The sequence below is a fragment of the Acinonyx jubatus genome, chromosome A1 (assembly GCF_027475565.1).
Source record: "Acinonyx jubatus isolate Ajub_Pintada_27869175 chromosome A1, VMU_Ajub_asm_v1.0, whole genome shotgun sequence".
Taxonomy (NCBI): Eukaryota; Metazoa; Chordata; class Mammalia; order Carnivora; family Felidae; genus Acinonyx; species Acinonyx jubatus.
Genome location: NC_069380.1, coordinates 104860402 through 104885937, shown reverse-complemented (window position 1 = coordinate 104885937; position 25536 = coordinate 104860402). Strand labels below are relative to the sequence as shown.

At 40.0% G+C, this 25536-nt stretch overlaps 1 pseudogene; it reads right to left on the bottom strand.

Moving 5' to 3' along the window:
- Positions 1-232: 232 nt before the first annotated feature.
- LOC106970693 (5'-nucleotidase domain-containing protein 2-like) overlaps positions 233-25536 on the bottom strand; it is a 39492-nt pseudogene continuing 14188 nt past the window's right edge.

Sequence of the window (25536 nt, the reverse complement as noted above, 5' to 3'; positions counted from 1 at the left end):
GTGCTAAACATGAATCCCATCACATTTCATAAGATGGGAGCACTGTAAGATAGTCCCTGTTCATGACTACAAAGGATAGATACTGCCAGAGTTTCAGGTTTGACCAAAAGTACTATCTTTCTTTTTTATTTTTTCCAGGAGAGAGACCACATTTACTGCCTGCCCTGGACTGATGCCCAGAGTGGGCGGGCCATGAGGGGTTAAGGCCCTGTTCTGGAGAGTAAAGGTGCACTCAGTGGATGTGGGTCATGTCGCCAAGGAAGGGTGTCTTCCTGCAGCCAGTGCAGAGCTGGTCCATCCAGAGTGGTGCCTCTGGCTGCAAGGACTTGCAGTGTGGGCAGAAGGTGAAGTGCACATGGTAGTTGAGCAGACAGTTGGGGGAGGCCATGTAGAGGTCAGAAAAGGGCATGTGGCACCATGAGATGTAGGTGGGATTGTGGAGGGTGTGAACATGCTTCCAAACTGAGCGTCGAACGGGGCCTTGGTGATGCACCTTGGCTCCTGCAGCTCCTTCATCCAGGCAGCCAGAACCTACAGCGATTTGGCATACTGGTAGGTTAGCACGCTCTCCAGCAGCCCCGTGAGTGCTTGCTGCCATGTCAGTGAGTCCATGTATTGTACTGCTCCATGCTGATGACGTGAATCTCACGCTCTAACTTAGGAATGATGGCACCCACAGCATGAGGTCCACCAGGTCACTGTACAGGTAGTCTCTGAAGTAGAGCACACAGGGATCACCCCATTCTGTCAGGTGCAAGAAGTCATACATACGATGTGGTCCCAGTGCAGGGAACCCTTCTCATCAAGTTTTATGAAAGGTTTGCCCTAGTCAGTGAAGAAGCTGGGCTTGTCCGCCTGGACAATGACCATACTGAAGAGTTGGCGCCAGTCAGGACCCACCCTGTGCCACATCCCCTTGTTCATGAAGCTGAAAGGACTGTTAGTGGTGAGGAACAGCTGCTTCCTATGGGCCACCGGGCAGCTCAGGATAGCAAATGTCTCATCCCCTCTCAGAATGTACTTGTCCATATCCCACCCAATCCACTGGTACACGAGGCCCTTCACATCCATGGCTCGAATGGCACCCGTCACATCCTTGCAGAGGTGTGCTTGGTCAGTTACCTAGGAAGTGGTCCACCATGCAGGACAGAGTGCCATCTGTGGCAGGGAGATGTCCATGAACTTCTGGATGGAAAGACCCTTGCCACAGAAGCCATTCATCTGGTACAGTGGGATGTACTGGGTGTCCCCATATAGGTGGATCACCTCCTCCTCAGGCACAGGCTGGAGGCCCTTGGTGGCCATCCCTAGCACCATGTACTGGAAGGCATCAATCTTCTTCGGAAGCGTCTTCTGAATGTAGTGGAGGCCTTCGATGGCAAAGCTGGAGTCGTAGTCATATTTCCAGATCCTCTCTGGGTATGTGTAGTGTTAGTCAGGACATCACAGGTGGCACTGAAGATCTTAGAGTGCAACACATCTGTGTACTGGGCCAGCACGTAGTGGTATTCCAAGCCATGGACTTCAACATCAGGCAGGATGATCTCATTGTTGGCATAGATAGCTGCTGGGTTCAGAAGACAGCAGATCTCAGAGGGGGCAGTCATGCACCAGTCTCCACATGTCCTGGTAATGAGCTAGGTAGAGCTCAGGGCCCTCAGGCTATGGATGCTGGGACCCAGGGGCCACGGCCAAGGCAGGAGGATGAGGTGAAGGTGGCTCACGGCCTATCCCCAGCAACCCCTGCACAGCAGCCAGCACTAAGTGGCCTCCCACAGCCCCATAACCCCATGCCTGCCACACACCACGCTGTTGCCCACGCAGTCCTCCCAACAGTACTATTTTCTATAAGCACAAATGATTTACATGGTCTGAGTAAATTTACATTGGAGTGCCACTGTGCATATGTTATTCATTTTATTTTTTTAAGTTTATTTATTTATTTTGAGAGAGCACAAGCAGAGAGGGGCAGAGACAGAGGGAGGGAGAAAGAATTCCAAGCAGGCTCTGCACTGTCAGCACAGAACCTGATGTGGGGCTCAAACTCATAAACCACGAGATCATGACCCCAGCCCAAGCTGGACACTTAAGGGACTGACTCATCCAGGTGCCCCAGGGCATATATTCTTTAAATGAGCTCCTTATAATTTTAGGGTTCTAACAGAACATCTTGTAAATGCATGACATCATCTTGATAGAGATATGCGACCTTTTCTTATAAGACGTTGAAAAGCATTTTTCTTGAATTGTAAACTCAAAAAAGAACTTTAAAGTTTTCTTAGAACAAATCTATCATTTTCCACCACAGGCAGCTGAGGCCCAGAAAATTTAACTTGCCCAACCGTGTTTGGGATCATCTGCAGTGGGGCACCTCAAGAACTACGTCACACCCTTTCCATTCTACCATTGTGCCCCTTGATATTAACCGTCAGTAGTATCCTTACTAATTCTACTTGCTTTTCTTTCCTGAGCAATTACAACTTACCTACAGTTTTTTTATCCTGTTGCATAAAAGCCCTATTTCCGTTTGAAATGTTCAATCTACTTACAATGAAAACTGATGACAGTGAAGATAATTCTAAAGTCATGGCTCTTCAAGGAATATTTTCACAAATTTTAGATTAGTTTTCCTTAAATAAATTTCAAAGCCTGTAATGTGGATATCTGAATGGTTTGAGATTTGCCCATCCCTCTTTTTCTGTCATCCCCTTTTCTGTGTGTGTGTGTGTGTGTGTGTGTGTGTGTGTGTTTGAATGTTTAGTTATTTTTGAGAGAGAGAGAGAGAGAGAGAGAGAGAGAGAGAGGGAGAGAGAGAGGCAGAATCCAAAGCAGGCTCCAGACTCTGAGCTCTCAGCAGAGTCTGTTGCAGGGCTCGAACCCATGAATGGCAAGATCATGACCTGAGCCAAGTTGGAGGCCCCATCCCCTTTTCTTAAATTCTGTAAACCTTCCCTCCCCTCCCCTCCCCTCCATTCCCCTCCCCTCCCTTCTCCTCCCCTCCCCTCCCTTTGTTTCCCTCCCCTCCCTTCCCTTCTCTTCCCTCCCCTCCATTCCCTTCCTTTCCTTTCCCTCCCCTCCCCTCCCCTCCCCTTCCCTCTCTCCCCTTCCTTTCCCTTCCCTTCCCTTCCCTTCCCTTCCCTTCCCTTCCCTTCCCTTCCCTTTCCTTCCCTTCCCTTCCCTTGAGTGACCCTGGTTGCCTTTCTTTGCTTTTCTTGTGCTTTTGGGTCCTTTCCTCCCTAGCAGACTCTCCTTTAAGTTAATGAAGACTAATAGTCTGATGGTCACTTCAACATTCATCTTTTATGTTACCATTCCTATGTAGACTCATATACTTCATTTTCTGCAAATCCTGAGATTCTAATTTATATAGAGATAACAGTGCACATTATGTTCTTCCCTAGCAATTAAAAAGAAAAGGTTACTTTCAAGCCTGTTATAAAATAATAACATACTGTATCAGCAAAAAGAGCAGAAACAGTTTTTTTCCTCATTTCCTGAATTAAGGAAAATAGCATATGAACAGACAGCAGAAACATACGGTGATATGAAATCTATTTGAGCAACTAATGTGCTAAAATATAAGGTTGATGAAGTATTGGGATTTATCACTAGGAAAATATAGAAGCAACTGCCACAGTTATCCCCTGGGAAATTAAAAAATAATAAATAAATAAGGAGCCAGTAAGTAACTGTGAATGAGAAGATACAGATGTTTCATGAAAATAAAACACTGTCTTAATGTTGCTTTGATGGTACTTAAATATAATAAGTCTACACAATGACAGATTATCCCAAGACACTACTGGAAAAGAGGTTATCATTATGAGATATTTATAACAGCTAGGTTCTGCTTCAATGTCTAATTGAAATATCAGACATGATATATGCTTAGCAGATATATTCATACTACAATCATACTAAAAATGAAACTCAAACATAAGAAAAAGTATGATGCTACTAGAAGTGAGGAAGGACAGTTTTATGAAGATATGAAAGAAACTTGGATTAGAAATGGAAAATAAACCAGTTACCTTAGATATTAGTGGTTGATGTATTTAATTTAGTTTTATTTTATTCATTTAGTTTATTTCAACTACCTATTTAGACTATCTTTTTTTATATAACATTTAAGGAGTTCAATATTTGAACTCTGGAGAAAGTAACATGACAATTAAATTTTGAAAATGGGGGGCACCTGGGTGGCTCAGTCTAACTCTTGATTTCAGCTCAGATCACGATCCAAGGTCAAGGGATAGAGCCCAGGGTTGGGCTCCATGCTGAGCATGGAGCCTGCTTAGGATTCTCTCTCTCTCTCCCTCTGCCTCTCGCTCCTGCTCATGTGCTCTTTCTCTGTCTCTGTAAAATGAAAAAAATATTTTTTTGAACATGCAGACACTATAAATTTGTTCCTGTGATAGACTTAAAAGTATTTATAACTCTTCTAAACAGTTTAATGTATTTGATCATTGAAAGCCATCATTTAATGTTGCATTATATAGAGTTGTATTGGACAAACACAACTCCTTCTTCTTTTTAAATTGTTTTAAATGTTTATTTCTTTTTGAGAGAGAGAGGGAGACAGAACGCAAGCAGGGGAGGGCAGAGATAGAAGGAGACACAGAATCTGAAGCCGGCTCCAGGCTCTGAGCTGTCAGCACAGAGCCCGATGTGGGGCTCGAACTCAGGAATTATGAGATCATGACCTAAGCCAAAGTCGTACGCTTAAGTGATTGAGCCACCCAGGCACCCCAAACACAACTCATTCTTGAAATGTAATAATAAAACATTATTTTGTCTTCCAATGTCTTTTATTTTTATTTGATGGGACAATATTTTTCCTGTTCTTGGAAGTAACAATTTTGATACTGACATTAAAATGTCCAGAACCATGTAACAGGTAAAACTTTGAATTTATTTTAAAATTAAGCCATCTCCTACCCCTCCTGTTACCCTTCCTGAGCTCACAGCAATATGACATTATCTTCAACTCCTCTATGTAAAGATCTGCTTATCCCTTAGTGTTGGCAGCCCTCATCCCAGACTTTCCTTGTGTTGACCTTCATCATCACACCTGTAACATGTATACATTCCCTAACCCCAATAAAAATCTGAATGTGCAGACTTCAAATGAGGCCACTCTTTTCTTGCTAATTGCCAGCATGTTGCCTGGCATCGCTCATTCTAGAGATTTTAGATGAGACTAAGACCTCACTCTTAAACTGGTCTTATGAAAACCTCCTGTCTACATGTAAGACTAAAGGGTAATGCAATTATTGGTACTTACCAGGGTTTCAAGCCCATTATGTCTATGGTGCAAGCCATCATCACATCCAGGTTAGTTCATGTGTCTGGTCCAGCCAGTGTAAATGACTTGGACAGTGTGCCAAAAGTAGTTCATATGTTCAGACCATCAGTCTCTCTGGAATGGTCACTGTTGAAGAGTTGGTTCAGATAATAGCCATATATTTATCTTTCCTCTATCTTTTTATAGAGCTGAAAAAAGCTCTATCTTCTAGCTGTGAATGACTAAAGATGGCTATGACTGAGGAGGAGGGGTAAGTGGGGCTTTCACTGGCTCTTACCAAGATTTCGGTCTCTGCTGCGTCCTGACCTAGCCCCTAGGTCCCTTAATGGGGTTGACTCCAGTCCCACTGGAGAGAGACTCCATTACCCATGAGCCTCAATCCCTACTTTATTCACTCTAGGCTCTACCATGCACCCTCCCCAAGCAAGATACTCCAGAGATGGGGCACAGGACTAACCATACGCAGTACTTGCTACCACTCTCTGTGTCACCTTGGGAAGTTCACTTTAGCCTTTAAACTTCAGTTTCTTCATCTCTAAAGTTACAACAATAATAATACCTACCTAATAGGGTTCTTCTGAGGATTAAAGTGAGCCTCATTCATGTAGGAGCACTAAATCAACAATCAATATATTCAGTTGACAGTAGAGATTTTGTTGACTAGAGGGATCACATGAATATGGCTTGTAACCAAACACCCATACCTAATATATCTATCATCTAAGCGCAAAATAACATATATATGTATATACATATGTGTGTGTGTAAATATACATATGAATATACGTTTTATACACTAAGTATTTAATTTACATCACTATGTCCTTGGAAATATTTTGCTGCAAAGTCCAGCTACATCCTGCAGAGAACAAATAGGTCCTGAGACTACATGGAGATGAATATGAGAACAGGGAGAGTAGTTTTCCAGATATCCTTGCTAAGGCCCCAGGCACGAGTGAAGGCAATTTGGCTCCCCCAGTCCAACCTGGTCATCAGCTGAATATCACTGAGCGAAACCAGTCAACATCATGTGGAGACACAGAAGAGCCCAGCTGAGCCCTGTCTGAATTTCTGACACACAAAATCATAATACAGTTAAAAGGTTGTTGTTTTAAGCTGCTAAATTTTGGCATAGTTCTTTACACAGGTAACTGAAAACTATCTTTATTTAGGCTAGGCTTTATTCAGGAGATAGCCATGTTATAATTAAGCTTATATTTAGGTTATCAAGTGTCATCATGAGCTTAAGATGTATTTCTCTCTGGGAACAGGAAAGCCTGAATCTAGGCACATTTGCTTGAAAAAATGAGAAGAATCCTGGAAAATATATAATCCTAAAGAGAAACTAGAGTCTTGCAGATCATCACAACCCACATTAGTGACTAGACCGCATAGACTTCTGTAAAAATTGCTTGGCATCTATATTTTTACCAGCCTCATCTGAATTACTGTCCTAATCCTTATGTATATATGTATACGGAGATGGGTTTGCCATGGGCTGGGTGTGAGTTGAAGAGAGGACAAGTACTACAGTCCAAGCCCGAAGGAGTTATTTCACTTATATTTCTGTAAGATATTGAATGCAAGCATTTCATGCAGACACTCTGCAAACAGCAGAGCTATGATACCCTAAAAGCCTCAGCACATCAGAGGAACAGTGCCTAGCAGGGAATCACTGGGTTCAAGAGAAGCAGCGATACTGCCAGGCACGACAGAACTTGACACAGCCGTGGTAGCACCCACTATGTGAATGGTGTGTGGCTTGGAAGAGTCTGGCAGAAGTGGTCAGGAATCGAACAGGTGACCCATGTGGTCATCAGAGGAGAGCAGGTGGAACAATGTCCCAGGCACACTCTGAGCAGTGGAGGAAAAAGTGTCAGGGAGCTCGGACCCTGTGGGTAGAGTGAGCATCATCAAAACGTGAGTCTGCATTCTCTTAACCCAGCTCCTCCAAGCCAGCTCTCTGGACTCATTACCTTTCCACATTCCCCCTGTAAAGCAATATGCATAATGCCCATGGCATGCTGAACGCTCACTGCTACAAAGCCAATCTCTGCTATTACCACATGGGTGGTTACCAAGAGTCAATCAGTCTACTATAAAATCTATCCTATCTATGGCTGCCAAAGCAAGTTTTTGATGAATATTATGTAAACCAATGAGAACTGAATGCAAAAATCATTGTTTTCAGAAAACTAAATAATTTTTTCAATAAAGACAGGTCACTATAAAAAGATACTGTCAATTTAGTTTTAAATGACAGAATTGTACAAGGCTGAAACAAAAACACAGAAAGATTATGCACTCAGATTCCTTCACAATTCTCTTTAAGTTCTTGCTCCTCTTTCAAAAAACCAAACCTGGTTTTTAAATATTTAATATTTAATGTTCTGGAAGAGGTGGAAAATGTGCTGACACCTTTAAAGAAAACCCAAACAGGGGCACCTGAGTGGCTGAGTCGGGTGAGTGTCTGACTTGGGCTCAGGCCATGATCTCATGGCTTGTGAGTTCAAGCCCCACGTCAGACTCTGTGCTGACAGCTCAGAACCTGGAGCCTGCTTCAGATTCTGTGTCTCCCTCTCTCTTTCTGTTCCTGCCCCACTTGCACTCTGTCTCTATCTCTCTTAAAAATAAACAAACATTAAAAAAAATTAAAAAAAAAACAAAAAACAAAAAACCTTCACCTTTCATACCCTGCTCTGGATGCCCCTGAAAACAAAACAGCATTTTATAGCCGTTACATCTCCTTTTGTGAATCACAGGCAGAGGATGGATTTAGGCGAATATTCCTATGCACATAATTTACTATATAATAATATTTGTTACCACTATCAATTTAACTTCTTTTGCTGAGTTTCTCCTTTTCTTAAGCAATTCTTGATACTGATTTTGACCTACTATATGTTTTCTATATTTTTTAATTTTCACTGGCTTTTAAGAGATAAGAATGTTTTTACTTGTCTTATGTTCACCAGCTTTCACAATCTTATTTGGAAAAAGAAGACTGAACTGCCAATAGTTATATATAAACCTAATTTCTTTGATTTTGATATGAATTTACTAAGAAAATAAAATTCAAGGTCTCGAAACTTCCTATCAGAGATTCTAACCTTTGTTCTAAGTTGTATTAGCTAGGGTAGTAAAGTAGCTTGTAGGAAATAAACCCTCAAATCTCAGTCTTGCGCACCATATAGTTCATCTCTTACGTACAGGGTCCAATTGTGAATTTCTGGTCAGCACCATTCAGGAATCAGGCTTTTCCCATTGTTCCTTAAGGCATGGAAATCTCCTCCTGGATTTTCTGCATGTACTCAGGAAAGCAGTGCAATGAATATGTATTAGACAGAATTCAGTTGTCTAGTGACATCAAACTGCAAGGAATACTGACACATGTCATCTAGCTGTTTGTCTTGGATGAAGAAGCAAGGCTGAGCGAGCATATGGCAGCTTCTACAGCAAAAGCCCTGCACTGCCTATGTTTCCAACACATAACAACAAACTTATCCCGTCTCCTAAAATGGTACTGAGGAGGAAAAAGAAAGATGTTCTCTGTTTTAACTTTTATTGCCCTTCTTAATGTAAAGACTTAAGACAAATCTTACCTGTAATGTGTTATAATATATTCTGAATTATTGATATCAATAACCAAGTTATTTCATTGCTATAATGTCCACTGAAACTTGCCTTCCACGGTGTTACACATATAGTTATGGAACACAGATATTACTTCTATAGGAATTAAAAGAAATACTAACAATAGCTTTCAGAGAAATAATCCCTGAGCAAAGCTAATTTTTTTAATGTTTATTTATTTTTGAGAGAGAGAGAGAGAGAGAGAGAGAGAGAGGGGGGGGGGAGGGGCAGAGAGAGAGGGAGACACAGAATCTGAAACAGGCTCCAGGCTCTGAACTGTCAGCACAGAACCCAACTCGGGGCTCGAACTCATGAGGCATGAGATCATGACCTGAGCTGAAGTCAGATGCTTAACCAACTGAGCCACCCAGGCTCCCCTAAAGCTAATTTTAATACAAAGTTCATTGTCCTTACTGATTTTGATTGAATAAATGTAGTTGGTTGATTGACTTCTTTGATTTATTTAAACTAATGAGAAATAAAAAAGGGTTTTTATTACACAAAGATAATTACAGATTATGGAAACACAATCTATATTCATTTTAGATTCTGAAAGACTGTATGAAAACCAAATGTGATATGAAAATAACAGAAAAATAATTTAAAATCTGGAAAATATACTTCATAGAGGTTTATATCCCAAGGAAAACCAAGCTAGAATTACATAAGTTAGAGCTCTAAAAACATTCTTTTTTAATGTACAATTTAGAAATGAAATAATCAAATCCAATTTAGATGAAATATTCAAAATGATTAATTTAAGATGTTTCACCAAAAAAATTCTTTAAATGTCCCAAGGGAACACAATGTTTTAAACTACAATCCAGAAAAACTTTAAACTATGAAAGAAAATAACTCCACTGTATATTTCTAATATTTTAGTTAATATCCATGATAAGACATTCTAGATCAAATAGCTTTAGTGGACTCTCTTTATGGAATGCTCCTGCTACAGATCCTTCAGGAGAAAGATAATCTGCTTGTCTGTCTTCTTTGAATGACCTCCTTGGCTGCCTTTAAAATACCATTTTCCAGTCAGCAGCACTTAATTCTCCTCATCCATTTATTCATCCTAGCCCAGGCCAAGAATATTCTGGCATACTTCAGAACTAGAGGGTTGGATGGGTGGTGCCTGATAGTTTGTTCTTTGGAACAGTTATGATCACTGATGGAATAATAATTCATCTGACCAGAAAGGCCAAAGAAAAAATTGGAGAGGCCTGGGAAGCAGAACTGAGTTCAAGCAAAACACTGTAGTAGGTGAGATTTATTTTCAGCATTTTTGATCGCTTTCCTTTCACTAATTTCCCCTCTTTAAGTTCCTCACTGTGAGGCTCAGCTTGAATGTAACCTCAGACAGTGCATTACAATCTGAACTTTTTCTCTGTTCTTTTATCTTGGGCATCATTTCACCCAGGCCTCCTCAATATCCTAGATGATGTTTACTGGCATAATTGATTAATCTTTGGTAATACCTGACTGCACATCAGTGCAGCGTGGTGTTACTCTATCCACAATCATTAGTATTTTAACACAGACCTACAGACATGAACATTTGAATTTCTCTTAGAGGCTGATACAGAATTCTGAAGATGTGTACACAAAGACCAGTCCCCAGCCTTCAAATCTGATCTGTATCTGTACTACAGTTACGGCCTTCTCCTTTGACAATGGGCCATTATTTTTCTTTCTTTCCTAATGTGCAATGGGATAATGGGTGTGTGTGAAGGGAGCAATCTCCTAGTAGGTATTCATATAATTCATGCTATAAGAAGGCTGATTATTTTGTTACTTTAGATTACAATTATTTTCTTTTTTTAATAATTTTTTTAAATGTTTATTCATTTTTCAGAGAGAGAAAGACAGAGTATGAGTGGGGCAGGGGTAGAGAGAGACATGAAGACACAGAATCTGAAGCAGGCTCCAGGCTCTGAGCTGTCAGCACAGAGCCCAACGTGGGGCTTGACCCCACAAACCATGAAATCATGACAAGAGCTGAAGTCAGATGCCTAACTGACTGCACCACCCAGGCGTCCCACAATTATCTTCTGAACATGATGGTCACAATTTCAAACGCCCACAGGAGCTCGGTGGGTAAAACAAATGTGTGAATTTGGCAGTACATATTTCTACTTAGGAGTATTTAATCAATAAAATATCTTAGACAGAGAACACATGAGTGGGGGAGATGTAAAGAGGGAGAGAGAGAGAATCTTACGCAGTTTCCATGCTCTGCACAGAGCCAGATGTGAGATTTGATCCCATGATTCTGGGATCATGACCTGAGCCCAAATCAAGAGTCTGATGCTCAACCAATTGAGCCACCCAGGCACCCTCTACCTATGAGTATTTAAGTTAAACTGTCATAATTATCATGCTGGCTAAATTAAACATGCTTGCATCCTCTGCTTTAAGGTTCTTAACAACAAAACCACACCTCTGTGTTAAGGAACAGGAGGCTAGACATCACTAATAAGAATGAAAATCTCATCAGAGGCAGAAGGTACTCTATTACTCTATTACTCTGAGTCTTGATGATGGAAGAAAGGTCAAGCTATCTAATCTATAATTAAGAGCAGAAAGCTAATGTCTGAAGAGCAATATCCCATGTTTAAAAAAAATATGTCCATTTGTAAAGTAAATAGATGATAAGCTTCTGGGATTTAAAATTCTCTTCCTTATTATTTAATCTATTTTCAACCATTACACAATTAAAAAATGGTGCTCTTTTAATCAGAAAAGGAAACAATGAAATCTTTGTTCATTAAGATTAATTTGTTTAGAAGACAATGTTTATACTAACATGTTGATAGAACCATGCCCAAGTGGCGGGCATCAGGATAGCAGGCCATCACAGGGACCTGGGCCTGGATATCCTAAAAACCATAGGTGCTCACAATAGTCTCCAGACAGGATGCAAAGTGGAGCACTCTAGTGAACAACTCCCAGCTGTGGGCTTTGCATGACCGCACGGCTCTACTGCTTACACTTCTGTGTATTTGTCATTTTTTCCCCTGGTCATTTTGGGAATCCAGCCTGTATAAACTATGTTAATGGAACCAAGAGAAAGAGATATGGTCCATATTTGAAAAGAAGGGTAGAACGAGACAAACTCCTGGAAATCCAGCTTGCTGGTGACAGCTACTGAAGGCCTCTGGGAAGATAAAGTCCGCAAGGCCCCTGACCCTGGTATTTGTCCCAAAGTCATGCTTTGATTTACATTTTTCTTGAAGGGGAAGACAGTATTCTCTAAACCTGGAATGAAATGAGTCAAGCAATGCCCTCTAAGCCCCCCCTTTGTTTTTCACTGCTCTTAGACATTCTTTTAGGATAGAAATGTGAAACTGAGGCATAAAGCTTCACACACCTTCATAGATGACGTAACTTCGCCTCAAAGAGGGGGGAAAAAAAACTACATAATTACTTTATGGGAGAGCCAAAGAGATTTTCTTTGGTGCCTTGACGACCGTTTTTGTCCATGCTCACAACTAAGCAAACAAGAGGGGAGGGAGAAGTAACTTGGTTTTTTCAGATGGTTGATTGTACTTATTCTTATCTTAGCCAGAGTTGGAGACCTAGAGCGACAGGAGCCTGATGTTTCCTAACTGCTCCCCAATCAATATATACACGTCTTGGTCTGGTATTTAAAGCCATCCACAGTTGCCCTTGTATTAATTTTCTATTAATGCATCACCACAAGTTACCACAACTTTAGCAGATTGAAACAACACCTATTCATTATCTCACAGTCCTGTAGGCCAGAAATCCCAGAATGCTCAGATAGGGACTGCTTGCCAGAGCAACCTCTGGGTCTCACAAGATCAAAGTGAAGGTGTCAGCCCACCCATCACTTATCTGGAGGCTTTTGGAGAAAATCCCCCTCCCAGGAGCCTTCAGACTGTTGGCAGAATTCAGTCTCATGCAGTTGTATAATTAAGGTCCTGTTTCCTTGAACCAGAGTTTCTAGAGGCTGCCCACATTCCTGGGCTGGTAGCCTCTCCTACTTCAAAGCCAGCAATGATGCACTGGATCCTTCTTGTGTTTTGAAGGTGACTTCTGCTTTCACCAACCTGGGAAGGAGCTCTGCTTTTAAAGGCTCATATGCTCACACTGGATCCACCAGGATAATCCAGGATAATCTCTTTAAGATTATCAACACTTTAAGATTATCACTTTAACAACATCAGAAAGACTCTTTTTTCCATGTAAAGTAATTTATTCATAATTGTTCTATCTCATCACATTCGTAGGTTCCAAGAATTAGAAAATGGAATCTTGAGGTGGGAGTGGGGGGAAGGAGGAGGTTTTAAGAATTCTGCTTACCGAAGATCCTAAACAACAATATTCCAAGTGGAATCAAGACAATTCACTTCCTCAAACCACACCTATAGTGTCCTGTTTATCTTTTCTTACCTAGTTTCCTCTTTGTAGGATGTATCTCTCTGTTTACATTCCACTGCCTGACCCCACCTACCTAGGTCCTGCTGTAGCTTCAAGGTCAACTTCAAAGGGCTCTTCCAACAAAAATTCCCCCTAGTGTGATCAGGCCCGTTACCATCCACACAGTTTAATGTATACTTCTCTTTTGATCCTAATTACATTATGCATTTCATTTTGTTCATCTTTATACTTATTTAGTCCTTGATAATGTATTGATGCAAATGCATGGAAAGCTTTGAAGGTGTCTTCCTCACCTCTGAGTACCTCTACCATTCAGTTCCTTATTACAGTTGAATTGTCACATATTCAATATGGTATTTTCTCAAAAGAAAGATGTCATTCTTTTCCCAAAGGGACCAAAGGCTTGAACCTGTATGTAGGATACTCCTGACCTGCTCTGTGTGTGCTATCATGTGTATTCTCTGCCAGAACAGCACTCACCACACTATAGTGGTAGTATTTCATCACATCAGTACCTCTAACACAAAATATCTCAAGGACAGGGCGTCAGCTTCAGTCATTTATTTTCTCATTTGGCACAGGTGGAGTTAACTATTAGGCCTTGTGCCACGTACAGCGATACCACTGTGAACAAAAGAGACCTCATGGAACATACAGTCTAATGGGAAAGGCAGACATTAGGGAAACAATCAAAGAAATAAATATATACTTACAAGGTTCAGGAAGGAATCTGATGGAAGAATGAGAGAAGCTATTATAAAGAATACCAAGGAACCTTACTGAAGGGGAAGGGCAAGTGGTACTTCCTTGAAAAGTGACATTTAATCTGAAACTTGAAAGAAAAACAGGAACTTTTCAGGAAAGAACATTGATAAGAATGGTCCAGGCAATGGTAGTGTAAGTAGGGGAGATGATGTGAAACGAAGCTAGAGAAGTAAAAAGTCAGGTCATTGAGAGCCTCATATGAGTTGAGGATTTAGATTCTCATTTAAGTGCTATTACAGTTACTGAAATTAAAGTTTTAAGTGAAGAAGCGAGATGGCTAGACTGAGTGTTTCAAAAGAACATGAGCGGTAGTGTGGTGATGAGTTGGAAGAACCACCCAGCAAAGAAGAGAGAGCAACAGAGGGGCCACAACAACCACCCACGGACTGGCCATCTTCAAGTATCCATGACATATGGACCTTTTGATCAAATACTACTAGACTCCTGGGCTTCTATGGGTAGAGAGACTCCTACCTCAAATACTCACTCCATGTTGGTTGTAAAGACGTTAAAAATGCTATGCAATAACATTTTTATGGAAGCTTAAAATATGTGTCAGTCAGGGGGCGCCTGGGTGGCGCAGTCGGTTAAACGTCTGACTTCAGCCAGGTCACAATCTCGCAGTCCGTCAGTTCGAGCCCCGCGTCAGGCTCTGGGCTGATGGCTTGGAGCCTGGAGCCTGTTTCCGATTCTGTGTCTCCCTCTCTCTCTGCTCCTCCCCCGTTCATGCTCTGTCTCTCTCTGTCCCAAAAATAAATAAAAAAACGTTGAAAAAAAAATTTAAAAAAAAATATGTGTCAGTCAGTACAAATCATTGGACTTGTAATGTTTATGTGGCTCAATTAAATTCCATGTGCAAAATACCTAACACATCAACTGGCCTATGGTAAGTAATCAAAAAATATTAAGTCCCTTGTGCCTCTTCTTTATGTGGTCCACACCACAACATGACATATTGGTGCCACTTGATTTAAACTACTATTTCCTCATCAGACACCAACGTAGTCTATATTCAAATGGTCTGTTTTAAGAATCCCATTACCAAATAAAATTTACAAAGTCCATCAAAGTTATATTATTCATCTATACACCTGAGTGAATTACTTACATTAATAAAGAAGACCATACAATCATTACCAATATGATTCTTAAAAAGGGCAAAAGCCCTATCGAGCATTCCTCTGAGCTGGCTACAAACTCCACCGCACTGAATTCAGAGTCAGTAAGACAGAAGTGATAAATGAGTTAGCATGACCCAATATCAATAAATACTCCGTCCACATGGGTTTTATCCAAGGCAGTTCAAAAATTTTGAGGAGGAAAAAATAGGCCAGTGGCAGAGGTCCTGGAAAACTAGAATATTTTGGAAAAGTTTTGAAAGACCTATAATCAGAGTAACATCCAAAGAGAATAAAGTAGGTGAAATTAGAAAGAATGAACTACAAATTGTGAAGAAAATCAGTGTAATTGGCACGCTAAGTAAATTCTTGTTGAAAGAAGAGTGTAGCAATTTTCCTCATGATTACACATGTGAAGTATTAGAGATTTCAGTTGGTTTACAAATTGATGCAGTTATTGACTAAGCATGGACTATGGATCAGTTCTTCTGATATTCCAGAAATCTTTCACTTAATTCCTCTTCCAAACTGACTCTCTTTCCTCCTCCACCTTGCTCACTACCTAGCATGGATTACGTCAATAGGCTCCCAAGTCCTCTGGCTTCCAGTTTGGTTTGGCCGGCAGGAAGCTGAGAGCGAGAGGGAATGCAGGACAGAGTATCTGTTTTCCTGATTCCCAGCCTGTTAATTTGCCCTGGCAGCCTGTGTCACTTGACAGAAGGTCACTTTGCCACTGCAGGTGGCTGCTATATGAGACATTCTCTTTTTTAGAGTTTTAGTAATATCTTCTTCCCATTGTCCATTCAGCTCTATGGGTGATGAAACCTTGCTTCCACTAACTCCAGGTTTCTGTGCTGTGTCTTGTGTCTCCCTCCACCCCACCACCACACACACACCTTTGTAATTAGTCCCTTGTATAAATAAACTCTCCTCAAGTTAGGCTAATTTGGATGTGATATCTTTTCCGTTTGAGATCTTTCCTGATATCTATAATTCCTGACAAACTCTATTTGCACTAGACCTGTGTTTCCAAACTTCAGTTATTCACGTAAGGACTCTGGGGCCAGAGAATTCTGAGCAACTGATCTTTGTTTTCATGCCATAGTACTGAGTTCAGAAACATCTTTGAACCAGATTTGGCCAGCCTGGGGTGGGGAGAAGGTGATAAATGGGGGCTGTGTTCCTGGCCTGAGTGTTCTGTGCTAACATGTGTTCTGTAGTCATACTATATATTCTACAGCACTGACAGTGATGAGGTGCACCTGGCATCTCAGGATGAGGGGGAATCCAGCCCAGACCCACACTAGCCTACCTATAAGTGGCTAGAGTCATCCATATTTAAGGCAGACCTGGAAGGCTGCCAAGCTTCTAGGCGCTCTGGTGTCACCTTCAATGACACATGTTATCACCCAAAACTGTATGACCCCTGGATGAAGACTGTGAGGTCTAGAAAGAAGCTTGTATAATTATGAGACCTAAGAAATGTGGCTTATCTTTCTGCTCCTATATGTGATTGTTCTGGCTTCATTCTCTATATCCTTTGACTTTGTAAACTTTGTCCGGCATACCTCAGTGGTCTCTGAGTCTTCTCTCACCTTCACTGCAACCCTACTCTTGAGATGTGTCGATACAGAAGTCATGTGATAACTGTATTCATGATTTATGCCTGATCTACCTACCACTTCTCAATCTATTTTAAATCCACTCCTTATTTTAAAAAATATTACAATATTTTATCAGGTAAAATATAGTAAAATCACAAACGTGATATGCTAGTTGTGTGATTTCTTATACACATTAAGATAAATACCCAACACTGTTCAGATTCTGCTGACATAGGTTGCTTAAGTACTGGGATCACCCCTTCACTGAAATCAACTTAAAGTCTTAGCTTAAAAAAAAAAAGATTTTTAAATCTTCATAAAAGCACAGATGAGCTGGCAGAAGAGTGAACGATTCCCAGATGCTGCCCAAACCTGGGTTTTTGTGGCCTTATGATAGGCAGAAATAAGAGATAAGCTTCAAAGCCTAGGCAAAAAGGGGAATCTAAGAGGAGAGTTCCACTGCTTATAATACTTGCTCTCTCAAGTTGTAAACCACTCAGAAGTGAATAGAAACAAACTCTCTACTTAGACCTGAGAAATGGGGGTGGGGAGTTATCGTTGAAATTACGGGACTAGAAGGTAGCCTTCTTCCATTTGCACCCATTTTATCAAGGCAGACCAAAATTACCCAATTCATAAATATGACTCAGAGTGATCCAGGAAGTGTCATGTTCCTACTTGCTTAGCCGAAGCAAACACAGCCCTATCTGGAGGAGTCACTGGGATCAAGCCCTCAAAATACACTGACAATAAAAATGAGCAAATTCATAGGAAAAATAACTAATTACACAAAGAAACAAAGCTCCCCGAGGAAGAAGAATAAGCAAAGACAACCAACAGAAGGGTCAGAAATACAGGAATTTCAGAAACTAAAAATATCAGGACACAGATTCTGAAAACATTATATACATCATGCTTGAAGCAATAAAAGACATTAATGAAAATGCAGGTATCAAGAAACTATAAAAAATAACCAAGCAGATTTTTAAGAATCAAATAAGACTTCTAGAAATGAAAATTGTAATAATTAAACTTATAAATATAAGTGTTTAATATCAGTTTACACCTATGTCAAAAGATAATTCGTTAAATGGAAGATAGATCTGGCTAACCAGAATGTATCATAAAGGGGCCAAAGAGAAAATACAAAAGACAAAATAAGAGACAATGAAGATACAGTAAGAAGTCTGACATATGTTAAGACACAGTTTCATATGGAAAAAAAAGACAATTGGCCAGTAAAATTTGAAGATAATAATATTTGAGATGTATCAGAACTGATGAAAGACATCAACGCTCTCATTCAAAATACCTAGGTGGCACCTCAATAGTTTAGTCAGTTAAGCGTTCGACTTCAGCTCAGGTCATGATCTTGCAGTTTTTGAGTTTGAGCCCCACAATGGCTCTGTGCTGAGAACTGTGAGCCTCTTTGGATTCTCTCTCAAAAGTAAATAAATAAACTTTTTTTTTAAACACTTAACAAATGTCAACCAGGATAAATTAAATCAACATCCAGACTTACCATGATAAAACTTCAAACACCAAAGAAAAAGAGAAACTCTTAAGAACCACCAGAAAGAAAAACAAAAGACAAAAACCATAAACCATATTACTTCTAATTGAACAAATGGTGAATGAACAGCTGAAACACAGAACATAGGTGTCAACCCAGAATTATAAAAGTAGCCAATATTTCTTATGAAGGAAATTAAAGAGGGGCGCCTGGGTGGCTCAGTCGGTTAAGCATCTGACTTTGGCTCAGGTCATGATCTCACGGTCTGTGAGTTCGAGCCCCGCGTCAGGCTCTGGGCTGACAGCTCAGAGCCTGGAACCTGCTTCAGATTCTGTGTCTCCCTCTCTCTCTGCCCCTCCCCTGCTCATACTCTGTCTCTCTCCGTCTCAAAAATAAAATAAAAACATTAAAAAAAGAGAATGAAATTAAAGATGTTTTCAGGAGAATCAATACTGAGAAACTTTGGTAGCTATTACCCTCACCAAAAGAAAATTCCAAAGTATGTTCAGTAGCTGTAAGAAAATTAATGAGTTTTTAAAAAATAAATAGTAGAAAATAACAAATCAAAAGCAATCCTTCTGTAATAATTCATAAAATAAATAAACCACTCACAAGATTGATCAAGAGAGATAGGGTGAGAGCTCTAAAACATCGCATAGAGAAAGTTAAATGCAAAGAAAAGAGACATTAATAAAATAAACCATAAGAGAACGCCATGAACCACTCCAAAGCAAAAGATTTTAAAACTTGAATGAAAATGATCAGTTCTCCCCAAAAATCCTAACATAAGGAAATTAACTAAAAATATTTTAAAAACTGGAATTGGCCTTTAACCATTAAAGAAATGGTAGCAGGCTGGGGCACCTGGGTGGCGCAGTCGGTTAAGCGTCTGACTTCAGCCAGGTCACGATCTCGTGGTCCGGGAGTTCGAGCCCCGCATCGGGCTCTGGGCTGATGGCTCGGAGCCTGGAGCCTGCTTCCGATTCTGTGTCTCCCTCTCTCTCTGCCCCTCCCCCGTTCATGCTCTGTCTCTCTCTGTCGCAAAAATAAATAAACGTTGAAAAAAAAATTAAAAAAAAAAAAAAGGAAATGGTAGCAGGCTAAAAATCTTTCAGTAATAACAAAAGGAAGTCCTACTAGGACCAGACAGAGAGGTATATTCTAATTTATATTCAAGAAAAAGGTAATCTTTCTCTCACACTTATACTGCAGAGAACTAAAATACTAGAAAGATCCTAGAATCATTGCATGAGATTACTAGAACCTCAAATACCAGATCTCACAAGGACAGCCTAAGACCAGAAAATTATAGGCCAATCGTAGGAAATTCTAAAAAAATACCATCCGATTGATTCCAACAATGTACACCATGAGAGAGACCATGACCAAGTAAGTTGCATCACTGTAATGCAAGCTGGATTTAATATTATAAAATATTATTGCTATAGTTCACCACTATCATAAAGAAGAAAAAAAATCATATGTTTATCCCAGCAAATACAGGAACAGCATTTGATAAAATACAATACCATTCAAAACCAAAACTCTTAACAAAGTAGAAATAAAAGAAGAATTCCTGAACTTGTTAATGCTGATATACCAAACTCTACAATGAACAACATAGCTGAGAGTGAATCAGCAGAAGGAATTCTTCTATCAGTCACTGTCCCTTGGACCAGAAACCACCCTTGCTACTACAGCTCAGCCAAATGTCCAAGGTGAATTTCCAATGGCTGTGTGTGGTGCGTTGGGGTGGTACAATGGTACTTCTTTAGAAATCACTCTCAGTTTTCTATAATTTATCATCACCTTCACACGCAGAACAGTCTCCTTCATTTCCCGGCCCTGTATGTTAGCCCAAGCCCCTCACATGTCAGATGTGACTTGACCTCCAGGACTCAGAGAAATGGCGGTCACTGGGTCCCCCTCTCTCTGCAACAAGAGTTGCTTTGTGGGGATTCTAAGTGCAGATGGAGATCTTGGAGTTCACCTTCTACAAGTCCTCTCTAATGTAAGAATCCCAGAGAAAGCCACCTCGTAAGTGACTACTGAAAAGGCTGCCTGTGCTTTCCCTTCTTTCTGCTCCCTCTGCTGACCACCCTGTAGCCCCTGAGGAGGTTCTAAACATTTCATGAGATCCTCTGTAATTCACTTGCATCACTCTACTAAGGAACCTAGAAACCACAATGCCTTCTGAGAGTCAGCTTCATCTCAGCCCAACAGTTCTCAAACAAGGACAAAAATAACAATTCAGATAAACCTCCTTTGTGGGGGGGTGGGGAGGAGGTGATAACAAGTCTTTGGAGCAGACGTGGGCTGCAGAATATGCCCAGCAATCCTAAATGTGCACTCACAAGTCCAGGCAACCACTAACGTTAACACCAACAGCTAATGTTTACTGAGCACTTACCATGTGCCCAACGTTGTCCTGACTCTTCTAACCCATTTATTCCTCATGTCAAGCCTATGGCATGGGTCCTAGTAATGATCTCATCTTATAGATAAAGCAACCCAGGAACTTGGTGATAAAGCCAAGCTAAGTCATCTGGCTAAGGTTACACTGCTGGCAAATGGCAGAGAGAGGACTTAAAGCTTTGCAACAATTTAGACTTTACACTGTGAACCACTGTGCTAGGTTTCAAGAAAGCACAGTTTCTTTATTTTCTTTAAGTAAACTTAAATGACTCCCTGAGTCCCCAGATGGAAGGAAACTTCATCTCAGTCACTGTTGGGGCACCCCATTAAATGTCTGCAGTTGCATAGGCTGCAAATCACCATGGTTGCAATCCAGGTGGACTCTTCCCTGCGGTGGCTCAGAATTTCCTCTAACATGTCACGTTACTATGCATCTTGAAAACAGCATTTCCCCCCAAATTCCCACTGACTGGAATAGTGTAAAGTTTTATTACAGTCAAGTTTGCAGAGCCCTCCTCCTCTGTTAGGCTTATGCAAGAATCCCAGAGGTACAGGTAGTCTGGGACATTTGGGAAAGCCCCACTGTTCTCAGTTTCTCTTGCTCTCTGTTCCAAACTGGTCACTGAGGGTGTGTTCGTGATCTTGAAGTTGGAGGCTTTGCTGGTTAGATGCCAACCTTGAGCCCAGGAATCAGTACCAGGATGAAGCATCGCACTTGGGAACGAGGCTCACAGGGACACTACCCATCTGGCCTCCCAAAAGCCCTGACAGCCCTGGGGTCCAGGGAAACAGCAGGATACAGAAGGTCTCATATGCCTTTCCCCATACTGGGTCCCAGGAAAAGTTCTCCAAATGTTTTCTCCTCCCCAGCTTTGACCAGTTCCTGAAGGTCCTCCTCTCCTTAGACAATTCAATCCCATGGCTTCCTTTAATCTACCTTTAACAAAAGCTCTCAGTGGGTACTGATTTTGCTTTGTCTGGCAACTCTTACTTCTGGCCCTACCACACAAAAGCCATTATTAACTTCCTGTGGTAAGAAAAAAGACTTGGCCACTATCTTGGAATATGGAAAGGAAAATTACCTACAGCCAAAGAACAAAAGACAAATTATTATTTCAGTAAACTATCCTACTCCCTACACATATTTACTTAAAAACAGTCCTAACAGATATATCCCAAAATATTAGTAGAGGGTGCCATGGTCTCAGGAAATTTAAATTACTTTTTCTTTCTTTTAATCATATTTTTCAAGTTTTCTACAATGAATGTATATTTATGAATTGTTTCAAATATTGATTTATCATTTAAAAGTGCTCATATGGGTTTTTCTGTTAACTAATTCAAAAGTTAATTTTTTCCCCTGATTTAAGAATGCCAAGAAGACTACAGTTCAAAAATTAGACAAATACATGTCTGTGGTGTATATGCTAAATGATTTCAGTGAATAGAGTGACTGCATACACTGGGTTTTGTTTTAACATTAAAACCATCTTTAGGGAGGAACAAAAAGCTAAAAATACTGTTCACTTCATGGGGGGAAAAAGGAGCAACTGACCACCCACTTACTGAGAAGTGGTAAAACTGGGTCCCCAATCACACAGAAAAATGGATTCAAAATCACTTCACTTTGTCCTGCCTCACCTCAATCAATGTTTTAGAGGAAAGCTTTTTTTCATAATTCAAAAAATTACTGGAATTCAGAAACAACGAACATGTTATTGTGGTGGACATAGTACACGCTATATCACTTCCAATGACATCAATGACAAGCCACGGTTTGACTAGTGAGATTAAAATTTATCTCACAGCTATTCAACTCCAGCGCTTTTTGGATTTTATAACCAATTTCCCAAAGTAGATTATCCCTCCTGACGCTAAAGGTTAGACAGTTTTGAGTGTGTGTGTATGTGTGTGTATTTTTACAGAAAAAGAAAACAGACCACCCCAGAAGTTAGGATATTTCTAATATATTTTTTGAGCACAAATAGTTTTTCCAGAAGTTGAGGAGTAAAAAATCATAATGGTAAGTGCTGGAATTTTCCATATTCTAATGGTTTTCCTGGGAAAATAGAAAAATAAGGTTGCTAAGAATTATGTTGCTTTCCTAAGAAAAGTGTTGAATCAGCTGACTTCCAGATACAGCTTAGTAGTGAAGCACTAATTAGACTTCTCACATTTTTAAGTTTACTTATCTTGAAAGAGAGAGAGAGAAAGAGAGAGAATGTGGGGGAGGGGCCAAGAGAGAGAATCCCAAGCAGGCTCTGCACTAACAGTGCAAGGCTCAAACTCATGAACCTGTGAGATCATGAAGTGAGCCCCAATCAAGAGTTAGTCATTAACCCACGAAGCCACCCAAGTGCCCCAGAATTCTCACATAGTCTTAAGAACGACTTATTATCAGCATACCACTGATACTGACTTGACTCGGGCAGAGTAATCAATTGCATCTACCCCTGGTTTTTATTTATTTTTAATTAAATTTTTATATTTTATTTTAGAGAGAGAAAGAGAGAACACGAGCAGGGGAGAAGGGGAGAAGAGAGGGAGAGAGAAGGAAAGAAAGAGGGAAAGAGAGAGAGAGAGAATCCCAAGGAGGCTCCATGCTAATCCCAACCATGGGATCATAACCTGAGCTGAAATCAAGAGTTGGACACTCAACCAAACAAACCATCCAGACGCCCCTTCCTTCGGTTTTTCATGATAATCTACTGTTTAGTTCATTTATTGTAAATTTTAGTTAAATTTTACTTAAATTAACAGGAAGGGAGGAGAATAAATTATCTAAATATACCTAAATATAACTTACTTATATAATTAAGTTATATTTTAAAAATATACACTATACATTTCAAATATGAATCATTCAAACTCTATTGCTGAAGTATGTGTACTGAGTATCCACTATCTCCATTGATTCTCACCACTACCTCAAAATAGAATGTGCTTAAGCAGTGATACTCATTATTATTAAAGTTGCTTATTTTGTATAGTGTAAATGAGTATGTCTTTTTATTAGTATAAAAAGCTTTCAGGAAAAAACTTTGGTTGTCCCTACTCTATAATTTCAAACTTGGGAAAAATTAATTTAAATATATAGAAGAGTAAATTATCAGCACTCGGCAATAAAAACTTTTCCCAAGAATCTTGAATCAAAAAATAAAGATGTTGGGTTTTATCAAAGACATATATAATTTTAATATTGAGATAATTTAATATGTTAATATAAGCAAGAAGGAAAAAAATAAGACCTCCTTATCTCATATTCACATACTTCTTTTGCTTTTAATTTTTTTTTAATGTATTTGAATTTCTTCTTTGGAAATGTTTCTATTCATGTCTTCTGCCCATTTCTTCACTGGATTATTTGGTTTTTGGGTATTGAGTTTGGTAAGTTCTTTACATATTTTGGATACTAACCTTTTATCCAATATGTCATTTGCAAATATATTCTCCCATTCTGTTGGTTGGATTTCATTTTGTTGATTGTTTCCTTTGCAGTGCAGGCTAAAATTAACAACTCAGGAAACAACAGATGCTGGCAAGGATGTGGAGAAAGAGGAACCCTCCTACACTGTTGGTGGGAATGCAAACTGGTGCAGCCACCCTGAAAACAGTGTGGAGGTTTATCAAAAAATTAAAAATAGAACTACCCTATGACCCAGCAATAGCACTACTAAGAATTTATCCAAAGGATACAGGAGTGCTGATTCAGCGGGGCACATGTACCCCAATGTTTATAGTAGTGTTTTCAACAATAGCCAAATTATGGAAAGAGCCTAAGTGTCCATCAAGTGATGAATGGATAAAGAAGATGTGGTTTATATATACAATGGAATGCTACTTGGCAATGAGAAAGAATGAAATCTTACCATTTGCAATAATGAGGATGGAAATGGAGGGTATTACACTAAGTGAAATAAGTCAGTCACAGAAAGACAGATATCCTATGTTTTCACTCACATGTAGAACTTGAGAAACTTAACAGAAGACCATGGGGGAAGGGAAGGGGAAAAAATAATTTCAAACGGAGAGGGAAGCAAACCATAAGAGATTCTTAAATACAGAGAACAGTCTGAGTGCTGATGGGGGGAGCAGAGGGGAGGGGAAAATGGGTGATGGGCATTGAGGAGGGCACTTGTTGGGATGAGCACTGGGTGTTGTATGTAAATGATGAATCATGGGAATCTACCCCCAAAACGAAGAGCACATAGTACACACTGTATGCTAGCTAACTTGACAATAAATTATATTAAAAATATAATATAAATAAATAAATAAATAAATAAATAAATAAATAAATAAAACTTGCAAGTTAGAATGGTACACAGTCAAAAAAAAAAAGAAAAAGAAAAAATAAAAGAAATAAACATATTTGAATTTCTTTACCTTTTTTAAAAGTTGTTAATTAAACATTGGCTCAAGACCAAAAAATAAGGAAGGAAACTTTGGAAGACTATGAAAGTAGCATTATAGAAGGAATTGCAGACAGAACCATCAAGGAAAAAATAATGACTATGCTAGCAGAGAATGAGAGCAAGGAATACTTAAGGAAAGTTGTGGTAAACTTCAATGGCCTTCAAAAAAGCACACCTTCTAGTAGTCTTTCCTCTCTGTGACTATGAGCTTGCCATGTGACCAGCCTTGGCCAATGAGACATTAGCACCCATAAAGTGAGCAAAGGGTTTATAAGTGATTGCATATTAGGACGTGCCCTCTTGGAATGCTCCTTCTTAGAACCCAATTCTGGGGATGACTGAGAACCCACGCAGGGATTCCAGGTGG